Below are 12,754 nucleotides of genomic sequence, written 5' to 3' on the forward strand. Positions count from 1 at the left end.
ACCATAGGCTAACCTAAAACCAATCCCTCTTGCGTTCGTTATTCGACAAGGAGGCGACTTATTTCAAATTTGCTAACGTGTCGGATCGGTTGTGAGGTTGGACTGGATTTTTACGAGCGAGCGGAGCGAGCGAGCTACGATTACAATTTCCAAGCTATACATATACCTTATATTGCCTTGCATATATTTCCTATTATTGCCTAATTTTGTCAGCGATTTCGGACCACACGTTGGACTGTACTATGTGGAAATATTACTATTTATGTAAAACTATTGATAAACTGTAAACTTTCGTCAGTACGCAATTCGATAAGGACTTCCGGCTTCTCGGGCTGGTGCGAATATTTCAATGTCCCTATGTGCCAAACCGTTGGTTTGTGACAAACCTTTACGCGACCCTCGCTCGCTGCGCTCGCTCGAACACCATAGGCTAACCTAAAACCAATCCCTCTTGCGTTCGTTATTCGACAAGGAGGCGACTTATTTCAAATTTGCTAACGTGTCGGATCGGTTGTGAGGTTGGACTAGATTTATACGAGCGAGCTACGATTACAATTTTCAAGCTATGCATATACCTTATATTGCCTTGCATATATTTCCTGTTATTGCCTAATTTTGTCAGCGATTTCGGACCACACGTTGCACTGTACTATGTGGAAATATTACTATTTATGTAAAACTATTGATAAACTGTAAACTTTCGTCAGTATGCAATTTGATAAAGACTTGCGGTTCCTCGGGCTGGTGCGAATATTTCAATGTCCCTATGTTCCAAACCGTTGGTTTGTGACACACAATTACGCGTCCCTCACGCGCTGCGCTCGCTCGAACACCATAGGCTAACCTAAAACCAATCCCTCTTGCGTTCGTTATTCGACAAGGAGGCGACTTATTTCAAATTTGCTAACGTGTCGGATCGGTTGTGAGGTTGGACTAGATTTTTACGAGCGAGCGGAGCGAGCGAGCAACGATTACAATTTCCAAGCTATAGATATACCTTATATTACCTTGCATACATTTTCTGTTATTGCCTAATTTTGTCAGCGATTTCGGACCACACGTTGCACTGTACTATGTGAAAATACTACTATTTATGTAAAACTATTGATGAAATGTAAACTTTTGTCAGTATGCAATTCGATAAAGACTTGCGGTTCCTCGGGCTGGTGCGAATATTTCAATGTCCCTATGTTCCAAACCGTTGGTTTGTGACACACAATTACGCGACCCTCGCTCGCTGCGCTCGCTCGAAAACTATAGCCTAACCTAAAACCAATCCCTCTTGCGTTCGTTATTCGATAAGGCGGCGACTTATTTCAAATTTGCTAACGTGTCGTATCGGTTATGAGGTTGGACTAGATTTATACGAGCGAGCGGAGCGAGCGAGCTACGATTACAATTTCCACGCTATACATATACCTTATATTGCCTTGCATATATTTCCGGTTTTTGCCTAATTTAGTCAGCGATTTCGGACCACACGTTGCACTCTACTATGTGGAAATATTACTATTTATGTAAAACTATTGATAAACTGTAAACTTTCGTCAGTACGCAATTCGATAAAGACTTCCGGCTCCTCGGGCTGGTGCGAATATTTCAATGTCTCAATGTGCCAAGCCGTTGGTTTGTGACACACCTTTACGCATCCCTCGTTCGCTGCGCTCGCTCAAAAACTATAGCCTAACCTAAAACCAATCCCTCTTGCGTTCGTCATTCGACAAGGAGGCGACTTATTTCAAATTTGCTAACGTGTCGGATCGGTTGTGAGGTTGGACTAGATTTATACGAGCGAGCGGAGCGAGCGAGCTACGATTACAATTTCCACGCTATACATATACCTTATATTGCCTTGCATATATTTCCGGTTTTTGCCAAATTTAGTCAGCGATATCGGACCACACGTTGCACTGTACTATGTGGAAATATTACTATTTATGTAAAACTATTGATAAACAGTAAACTTTCGTCAGTACGCAATTCGATAAGGACTTCCGGCTCCTCGGGCTGGTGCGAATATTTCAATGTCCCTATGTTCCAAACCGTTGGTTTGTGACACACAATTACGCGTCCCTCGCTCGCTGCGCTCGCTCGAACACCATAGGCTAACCTAAAACCAATCCCTCTTGCGTTCGTTATTCGACAAGGAGGCGACTTATTTCAAATTTGCTAACGTGTCGAATCGGTTGTGAGGTTGGACTAGATTTTTACGAGCGAGCGGAGCGAGCGAGCAACGATTACAATTTCCAAGCTATACATATACCTTATATTACCTTGTATATATTTCCTGTTATTGCCTAATTTTGTCAGCGATTTCGGACCACACGTTGCACTCTACTATGTGGAAATATTACTATTTATGTAAAACTATTGATAAACTGTAAACTTTCGTCAGTACGCAATTCGATAAAGACTTGCGGTTCCTCGGGCTGGTGCGAATATTTCAATGTCTCTATGTGCCAAGCCGTTGGTTTGTGACACACAATTACGCGACCCTCGCTCGCTGCGCTCGCTCGAAAACTATAGCCTAACCTAAAACCAATCCCTCTTGCGTTCGTTATTCGATAAGGCGGCGACTTATTTCAAATTTGCTAGCGTGTCGGATCGGTTGTGAGGTTGGACTAGATTTATACGAGCGAACGGAGCGAGCGAGCTACGATTACAATTTCCACGCTATACATATACCTTATATTGCCTTGCATATATTTCCGGTTTTTGCCTAATTTAGTCAGCGATATCGGACCACACGTTGCACTGTACTATGTGAAAATATTACAATTTATGTAAAACTATTGATGAAATGTAAACTTTTGTCAGTATGCAATTCGATAAAGACTTGCGGTTCCTCGGGCTGGTGCGAATATTTCAATGTCCCTATGTTCCAAACCGTTGGTTTGTGACACACAATTACGCGTCCCTCGCTCGCTGCGCTCGCTCGAACACCATAGGCTAACCTAAAACCAATCCCTCTTGCGTTCGTTATTCGACAAGGAGGCCACTTATTTCAAATTTGCTAACGTGTCGAATCGGTTGTGAGGTTGAACTAGATTTTTACGAGCGAGCGGAGCGAGCGAGCAACGATTACAGTTTCCAAGCTATACATATACCTTATATTACCTTGTATATATTTCCTGTTATTGCCTAATTTTGTCAGCGATTTCGGACCACACGTTGCACTCTACTATGTGGAAATATTACTATTTATGTAAAACTATTGATAAACTGTAAACTTTCGTCAGTACGCAATTCGATAAGGACTTCCGGCTCCTCGGGCTGGTGCGAATATTTCAATGTCCCTATGTGCCAAACCGTTGGTTTGTGACAAACCTTTACGCGACCCTCGCTCGCTGCGCTCGCTGGAACACCATAGGCTAACCTAAAACCAATCCCTCTTGCGTTCGTTATTCGACAAGGAGGCGACTTATTTCAAATTTGCTAACGTGTCGGATCGGTTGTGAGGTTGGACTAGATTTATACGAGGGAGCGGAGCGAGCGAGCTACGATTACAATTTCCACGCTATACACATACCTTATATTGCCTTGCATATATTTCCGGTTTTTGCCTAATTTAGTCAGCGATATCGGACCACACGTTGCACTGTACTATGTGGAAATATTACTATTTATGTAAAACTATTGATAAACTGTAAACTTTCGTCAGTACGCAATTCGATAAGGACTTCCGGCTCCTCGGGCTGGTGCGAATATTTCAATGTCCCTATGTTCCAAACCGTTGGTTGTGACACACCTTTACGCATCCCTCGCTCGCTGCGCTCGCTCGAAAGCTATAGCCTAACCTAAAACCAATCCCTCTTGCGTTCGTTATTCGATAAGGCGGCGACTTATTTCAAATTTGCTAACGTGTCGGATCGGTTGTGAGGTTGGACTAGATTTTTACGAGCGAGCGGAGCGAGCGATCAACGATTACAATTTCCAAGCTATACATATACCTTATATTACCTTGCATATATTTCCTGTTATTGCCTAATTTTGTCAGCGATTTCGGACCACACGTTGCACTGTACTATGTGAAAATATTACTATTTATGTAATACTATTGATGAAATGTAAACTTTTGTCAGTATGCAATTTGATAAAGACTTGCGGTTCCTCGGGCTGGTGCGAATATTTCAATCTCCCTATGTTCCAAACCGTTGGTTTGTGACACACAGTTACGCGTCCGTCACTCGCTGCGCTCGCTCGAACACCATAGGCTAACCTAAAACCAATCCCTCTTGCGTTCGTTATTCGACAAGGAGGCGACTAATGTCAAATTTTCTAACGTGTCGGATCGGTTGTGAGGTTGGACTAGATTTTTACGAGCGAGCGGAGCGAGCGAGCAACGATTACAATTTCCAAGCTATACATATACCTTATATTACCTTGCATATATTTTCTGTTATTGCCCAATTTTGTCAGCGATTTCGGACCACACGTTGCACTGTACTATGTGAAAATACTACTATTTATGTAAAACTATTGATAAACTGTAAACTTTCGTCAGTACGCAATTCGATAAAGACTTGCGGTTCCTCGGGCTGGTGCGAATATTTCAATATCTCTATGTGCCAAGCCGTTGGTTTGTGACACACAATTACGCGACCCTCGCTCGCTGCGCTCGCTCGAAAACTATAGCCTAACCTAAAACCAATCCCTCTTGCGTTCGTTATTCGATAAGGCGGCGACTTATTTCAAATTTGCTAACGTGTCGGATCGGTTGTGAGGTTGGACTGGATTTTTGCGAGCGAGCGGAGCGAGCGAGCTACGATTACAATTTCCAAGCTATACATATACCTTATATTGCCTTGCATATATTTCCTGTTATTGCCTAATTTTGTCAGCGATTTCGGACCACACGTTGCACTGTACTATGTGGAAATATTACTATTTATGTAAAACTATTGATAAACTGTAAACTTTCGTCAGTACGCAATTCGATAAGGACTTCCGGCTCCTCGGGCTGGTGCGAGTATTTCAATGTCCCTATGTGCCAAACCGTTGGTCTGTGACAAACCTTTACGCGACCCTCGCTCGCTGCGCTCGCTCGAACACCATAGGCTATCCTAAAACCAATCCCTCTTGCGTTCGTTATTCGACAAGGAGGCGACTTATTTCAAATTTGCTAACGTTTCGGATCGGTTGTGAGGTTGGACTAGATTTATACGAGCGAGCGGAGCGAGCGAGCTACGATTACAATTTCCACGCTATACATATACCTTATATTGCCTTGCATATATTTCCGGTTTTTGCCTAATTTAGTCAGCGATATCGGACCACACGTTGCACTGTACTATGTGAAAATATTACAATTTTTGTAAAACTATTGATGAAATGTAAACTTTTGTCAGTATGCAATTCGATAAAGACTTGCGGTTCCTCGGGCTGGTGCGAATATTTCAATGTCCCTATGTTCCAAACCGTTGGTTTGTGACACACAATTACGCGTCCCTCGCTCGCTGCGCTCGCTCGAATACCATAGGCTAACCTAAAACCAATCCCTCTTGCGTTCGTTATTCGACAAGGCGGCGATTTATTTCTAATTTGCTAACGTGTCGGATCGGTTGTGAGGTTGGACTAGATTTTTACGAGCGAGCGGAGCGAGCGAGCTACGATTACAATTTCCAAGCTATAAATATACCTTATATTGCCTTGCATATATTTCCTGTTATTGCCTAATTTTGTCAGCGATTTCGGACCACACGTTGCACTGTACTATGTGGAAATATTACTATTTATGTAAAACTATTGATAAACTGTAAACTTTCGTCAGTACGCAATTCGATAAGAACTTCCGGCTCCTCGGGCTGGTGCGAATATTTCAATGTCCCTATGTGCCAAACCGTTGGTTTGTGACAAACCTTTACGCGTCCTTCGCTCGCTGCGCTTGCTCGAACACCATAGGCTAACCTAAAACCAATCCCTCTTGCGTTCGTTATTCGACAAGAAGGCGACTTATTTCAAATTTGCTAACGTGTCGGATCGGTTGTGAGGTTGGACCAGATTTTTACGAGCGAGCGGAGCGAGCGAGCTACGATTACAATTTCCACGCTATACACATACCTTATATTGCCTTGCATATATTTCCGGTTTTTGCCTAATTTAGTCAGCGATATCGGACCACACGTTGCACTGTACTATGTGGAAATATTACTATTTATGTAAAACTATTGATAAACTGTAAACTTTCGTCAGTACGCAATTCGATAAGGACTTCCGGCTCCTCGGGCTGGTGCGAATATTTCATTGTCCCTATGTTCCAAACCGTTGGTTTGTGACACACCTTTACGCATCCCTCGCTCGCTGCGCTCGCTCGAAAGCTATAGCCTAACCTAAAACCAATCCCTCTTGCGTTCGTTATTCGATAAGGCGGCGACTTATTTCAAATTTGCTAACGTGTCGGATCGGTTGTGAGGTTGGACTGGATTTTTGCGAGCGAGCGGAGCGAGCGAGCTACGATTACAATTTCCAAGCTATACGTATACCTTATATTGCCTTGCATATATTTCCTGTTATTGCCTAATTTTGTCAGCGATTTCGGACCACACGTTGCACTGTACTATGTGAAAATATTACTATTTATGCAAAACGATTGATGAAATGTAAACTTTTGTCAGTATGCAATTTGATAAAGACTTGCGGTTCCTCGGGCTGGTGCGAATATTTCAATGTCCCTATGTTCCAAACCGTTGGTTTGTGACACACAATTACGCGTCCGTCACTCGCTGCGCTCGCTCGAACACCATAGGCTAACCTAAAACCAATCCCTCTTGCGTTCGTTATTCGACAAGGAGGCGACTAATTTCAAATTTGCTAACGTGTCGGATCGGTTGTGAGGTTGGACTAGATTTTTACGAGCGAGCGGAGCGAGCGAGCAACGATTACAATTTCCAAGCTATACATATACCTTATATTACCTTGCATATATTTTCTGTTATTGCCTAATTTTGTCAGCGATTTCGGACCACACGTTGCACTGTACTATGTGAAAATACTACTATTTATGTAAAACTATTGATAAACTGTAATCTTTCGTCAGTACGCAATTCGATAAGGACTTCCGGCTCCTCGGGCTGGTGCGAATATTTCAATGTCCCTATGTGCCAAACCGTTGGTTTGTGACAAACCTTTACGCGACCCTCGCTCGCTGCGCTCGCTCGAACACCATAGGCTAACCTAAAACCAATCCCTCTTGCGTTCGTTATTCGACAAGGAGGCGACATATTTCAAATTTGCTAACGTGTCGGATCGGTTGTGAGGTTGGACTAGATTTATACGAGCGAGCGGAGCGAGCGAGCTACGATTACAATTTCCACGCTATACATATACCATATATTGCCTTGCATATATTTCCGGTGTTTGCCTAATTTAGTCAGCGATATCGGACCACACGTTGCACTGTACTATGTGAAAATATTACAATTTTTGTAAAACTATTGATGAAATGTAAACTTTTGTCAGTATGCAATTCGATAAAGACTTGCGGTTCCTCGGGCTGGTGCGAATATTTCAATGTCCCTATGTTCCAAACCGTTGGTTTGTGACACACAATTACGCGTCCCTCGCTCGCTGCGCTCGCTCGAACACCATAGGCTAACCTAAAACCAATCCCTCTTGCGTTCGTTATTCGACAAGGAGGCGACTTATTTCAAATTTGCTAACGTGTCGAATCGGTTGTGAGGTTGGACTAGATTTTTACGAGCGAGCGGAGCGAGCGAGCAACGATTACAATTTCCAAGCTATACATATACCTTATATTACCTTGTATATATTTCCTGTTATTGCCTAATTTTGTCAGCGATTTCGGACCACACGTTGCACTCTACTATGTGGAAATATTACTATTTATGTAAAACTATTGATAAACTGTAAACTTTCGTCAGTACGCAATTCGATAAAGACTTCCGGCTTCTCGGGCTGGTGCGAATATTTCAATGTCTCTATGTGCCAAGCCGTTGGTTTGTGACACACCTTTACGCGACCCTCGCTCGCTGCGCTCGCTCGAAAACTATAGCCTAACCTAAAACCAATCCCTCTTGCGTTCGTTATTCGATAAGGCGGCGATTTATTTCTAATTTGCTAACGTGTCGGATCGGTTGTGAGGTTGGACTAGATTTTTACGAGCGAGCGGAGCGAGCGAGCAACGATTACAATTTCCAAGCTATACATATACCTTATATTACCTTGTATATATTTCCTGTTATTGCCTAATTTTGTCAGCGATTTCGGACCACACGTTGCACTGTACTATGTGGAAATATTACTATTTATGTAAAACTATTGATAAACTGTAAACTCTCGTCAGTACGCAATTCGATAAGGACTTCCGGCACCTCGGGCTGGTGCGAATATTTCAATGTCCCTATGTGCCAAACCGTTGGTTTGTGACAAACCTTTACGCGACCCTCGCTCGCTGCGCGCGCTCGAACACCATAGGCTAACCTAAAACCAATCCCTCTTGCGTTCGTTATTCGACAAGGCGGCGATATATTTCTAATTTGCTAACGTGTCGGATCGGTTGTGAGGTTGGACTAGATTTTTACGAGCGAGCGGAGCGAGCGAGCAACGATTACAATTTCCAAGCTATACATATACCTTATATTACCTTGCATATATTTCCTGTTATTGCCTAATTTTGTCAGCGATTTCGGACCATACGTTGCACTGTACTATGTGAAAATATTACTATTTATGTAAAACTATTGATAAACTGTAAACTTTCGTCAGTACGCAATTCGATAAAGACTTCCGGCTCCTCGGGCTGGTGCGAATATTTCAATGTCTCAATGTGCCAAGCCGTTGGTTTGTGACTCATCTTTACGCATCCCTCGCTCGCTGCGCTCGCTCGAAAACTATAGCCTAACCTAAAACCAATCCCTCTTGCGTTCGTGATTCGATAAGGCGGCGACTTATTTCAAATTTGCTAACGTGTCGGATCGGTTGTGAGGTTGGACTGGATTTTTACGAGCGAGCGGAGCGAGCGAGCTACGATTACAATTTCCAAGCTATACATATACCTTATATTGCCTTGCATATATTTCCTGTTATTGCCTAATTTTGTCAGCGATTTCGGACCACACGTTGCACTGTACTATGTGGAAATATTACTATTTATGTAAAACTATTGATAAACTGTAAACTTTCGTCAGTACGCAATTCGATAAGAACTTCCGGCTCCTCGGGCTGGTGCGAATATTTCAATGTCCCTATGTGCCAAACCGTTGGTTTGTGACAAACCTTTACGCGTCCCTCGCTCGCTGCGCTTGCTCGAACACCATAGGCTAACCTAAAACCAATCCCTCTTGCGTTCGTTATACGACAAGGAGGCGACTTATTTCAAATTTGCTAACGTGTCGGATCGGTTGTGAGGTTGGACTGGATTTTTGCGAGCGAGCGGAGCGAGCGAGCTACGATTACAATTTCCAAGCTATACATATACCTTATATTGCCTTGCATATATTTCCTGTTATTGCCTAATTTTGTCAGCGATTTCGGACCACACGTTGCACTGTACTATGTGGAAATATTACTATTTATGTAAAACTATTGATAAACTGTAAACTTTCGTCAGTACGCAATTCGATAAGGACTTCCGGCTCCTCGGGCTGGTGCGAATATTTCAATGTCCCTATGTGCCAAACCGTTGGTTTGTGACAAACCTTTACGCGACCCTCGCTCGCTGCGCTCGCTCGAACACCATAGGCTAACCTAAAACCAATCCCTCTTGCGTTCGCTATTCGACAAGGCGGCGATTTATTTCTAATTTGCTAACGTGTCGGATCGGTTGTGAGGTTGGACTAGATTTTTACGAGCGAGCGGAGCGAGCGAGCAACGATTACAATTTCCAAGCTGTACATAACTTATATTACCTTGCATATATCCCCTGTTATTGCCTAATTTTGTCAGCGATTTCGGACCACAGGTTGCACTGTACTATGTGGAAATATTACTATTTATGTAAAACTATTGATAAACTGTAAACTTTCGTCAGTACGCAATTCGATAAAGACTTCCGGCTCCACGGGCTGGTGCGAATATTTCAATGTCCCTATGTGCCAAACCGTTGGTTTGTGACAAACCTTTACGCGACCCTCGCTCGCTGCGCTCGCTCGAACACCATAGGCTAACCTAAAACCAATCCCTCTTGCGTTCGTTATTCGACAAGGAGGCGACTTATTTCAAATTTGCTAACGTGTCGGATCGGTTGTGAGGTTGGACTAGATTTATACGAGCGAGCGGAGCGAGCGAGCTACGATTACAGTTTCCACGCTATACATATACCTTATATTGCCTTGCATATATTTCCGGTTTTTGCCTAATTTAGTCAGCGATATCGGACCACACGTTGCACTGTACTGTGTGGAAATATTACTATTTATGTAAAACTATTGATGAACTGTAAACTTTCGTCAGTACGCAATTCGATAAAGACTTCCGGCTCCTCGGGCTGGTGCGAATATTTCAATGTCCCTATGTGCCAAACCGTTGGTTTGTGACACACCTTTACGCGACCCTCGCTCGCTGCGCTCGCTAGAAAACTATAGCCTAACCTAAAACCAATCCCTCTTGCGTTCGTTATTCGATAAGGCGGCGACTTATTTCAAATTTGCTAACGTGTCGGATCGGTTGTGAGGTTGGACTGGATTTTTACGAGCGAGCGGAGCGAGCGAGCTACGATTACAATTTCCAAGCTATACATATACCTTATATTGACTTGCATATATTTCCTGTTATTGCCTAATTTTGTCAGCGATTTCGGACCACACGTTGCAATGTACTATGTGGAAATATTACTATTTATGTAAAACTATTGATAAACTGTAAACTTTCGTCAGTACGCAATTCGATAAGGACTTCCGGCTCCTCGGGCTGGTGCGAATATTTCAATGTCCCTATGTTCCAAACCGTTGGTTTGTGACAAACCTTTGCGCGACCCTCGCTCGCTGCGCTCGCTCGAACACCATAGGCTAACCTAAAACCAATCCCTCTTGCGTTCGTTATTCGACAAGGAGGCGACTTATTTCAAATTTGCTAACGTGTCGGATCGGTTGTGAGGTTGGACTAGATTTATACGAGCGAGCGGAGCGAGCGAGCTACGATTACAATTTCCACGCTATACATATACCTTATATTGCCTTGCATATATTTCCGGTTTTTGCCTAATTTAGTCAGCGATATCGGACCACACGTTGCACTGTACTAAGTAGAAATATTACTATTTATGTAAAACTATTGATAAACTGTAAACTTTCGTCAGTACGCAATTCGATAAGGACTTCCGGCTCCTCGGCTGGTGCGAATATTTCAATGTCCCTATGTTCCAAACCGTTGGTTTGTGACACACAATTACGCGTCCCTCGCTCGCTGCGCTCGCTCGAACACCATAGGCTAACCTAAAACCAATCCCTCTTGCGTTCGTTATTCGACAAGGAGGCGACTTATTTCAAATTTGCTAACGTGTCGAATCGGTTGTGAGGTTGGACTAGATTTTTACGAGCGAGCGGAGCGAGCGAGCAACGATTACAATTTCCAAGCTATACATCTACCTTATATTACCTTGTATATATTTCCTGTTATTGCCTAATTTTGTCAGCGATTTCGGACCACACGTTGCACTCTACTATGTGGAAATATTACTATTTATGTAAAACTATTGATAAACTGTAAACTTTCGTCAGTACGCAATTCGATAAAGACTTCCGGCTCCTCGGGCTGGTGCGAATATTTCAATGTCTCTATGTGCCAAGCCGTTGGTTTGTGACACACCTTTACGCATCCCTCGCTCGCTGCGCTCGCTCGAAAACTATAGCCTAACCTAAAACCAATCCCTCTTGCGTTCGTTATTCGATAAGGCGGCGACTTATTTCAAATTTGCTAACGTGTCGGATCGGTTGTGAGGTTGGACTGGATTTTTGCGAGCGAGCGGAGCGAGCGAGCTACGATTACAATTTCCAAGCTATACATATACCTTATATTGCCTTGCATATATTTCCTGTTATTGCCTAATTTTGTCAGCGATTTCGGACCACACGTTGCACTGTACTATGTGAAAATATTACTATTTATGTAAAACTATTGATGAAATTTAAACTTTTGTCAGTATGCAATTCGATAAAGACTTGCGGTTCCTCGGGCTGGTGCGAATATTTCAATGTCCCTATGTTCCAAACCGTTGGTTTGTGACACACAATTACGCGTCCCTCACTCGCTGCGCTCGCTCGAACACCATAGGCTAACCTAAAACCAATCCCTCTTGCGTTCGTTATTCGACATGGAGGCGACTTATTTCAAATTTGCTAACGTGTCGGATCGGTTGTGAGGTTGGACTAGATTTTTACGAGCGAGCGGAGCGAGCGAGCAACGATTACAATTTCCAAGCTATACATATACCTTATACTACCTTGTATATATTTCCTGTTATTGCCTAATTTTGTCAGCGATTTCGGACCACACATTGCACTCTACTATGTGGAAATATTACTATTTATGTAAAACTATTGATAAACTGTAAACTTTCGTCAGTACGCAATTCGATAAAGACTTCCGGCTCCTCGGGCTGGTGCGAATATTTCAATGTCCCTATGTGCCAAACCGTTGGTCCCTCGCTCGCTGCGCTCGCTCGAAAACTATAGCCTAACCTAAAACCAATCCCTCTTGCGTTCGTTATTCGATAAGGCGGCGACTTATTTCTAATTTGCTAACGTGTCGGATCGGTTGTGAGGTTGGACTAGATTTTTACGAGCGAGCGGAGCGAGCG

Source organism: Bombus terrestris, unplaced genomic scaffold (genome assembly GCF_910591885.1).
Source record: "Bombus terrestris unplaced genomic scaffold, iyBomTerr1.2, whole genome shotgun sequence".
Classification (NCBI taxonomy): Eukaryota; Metazoa; Arthropoda; class Insecta; order Hymenoptera; family Apidae; genus Bombus; species Bombus terrestris.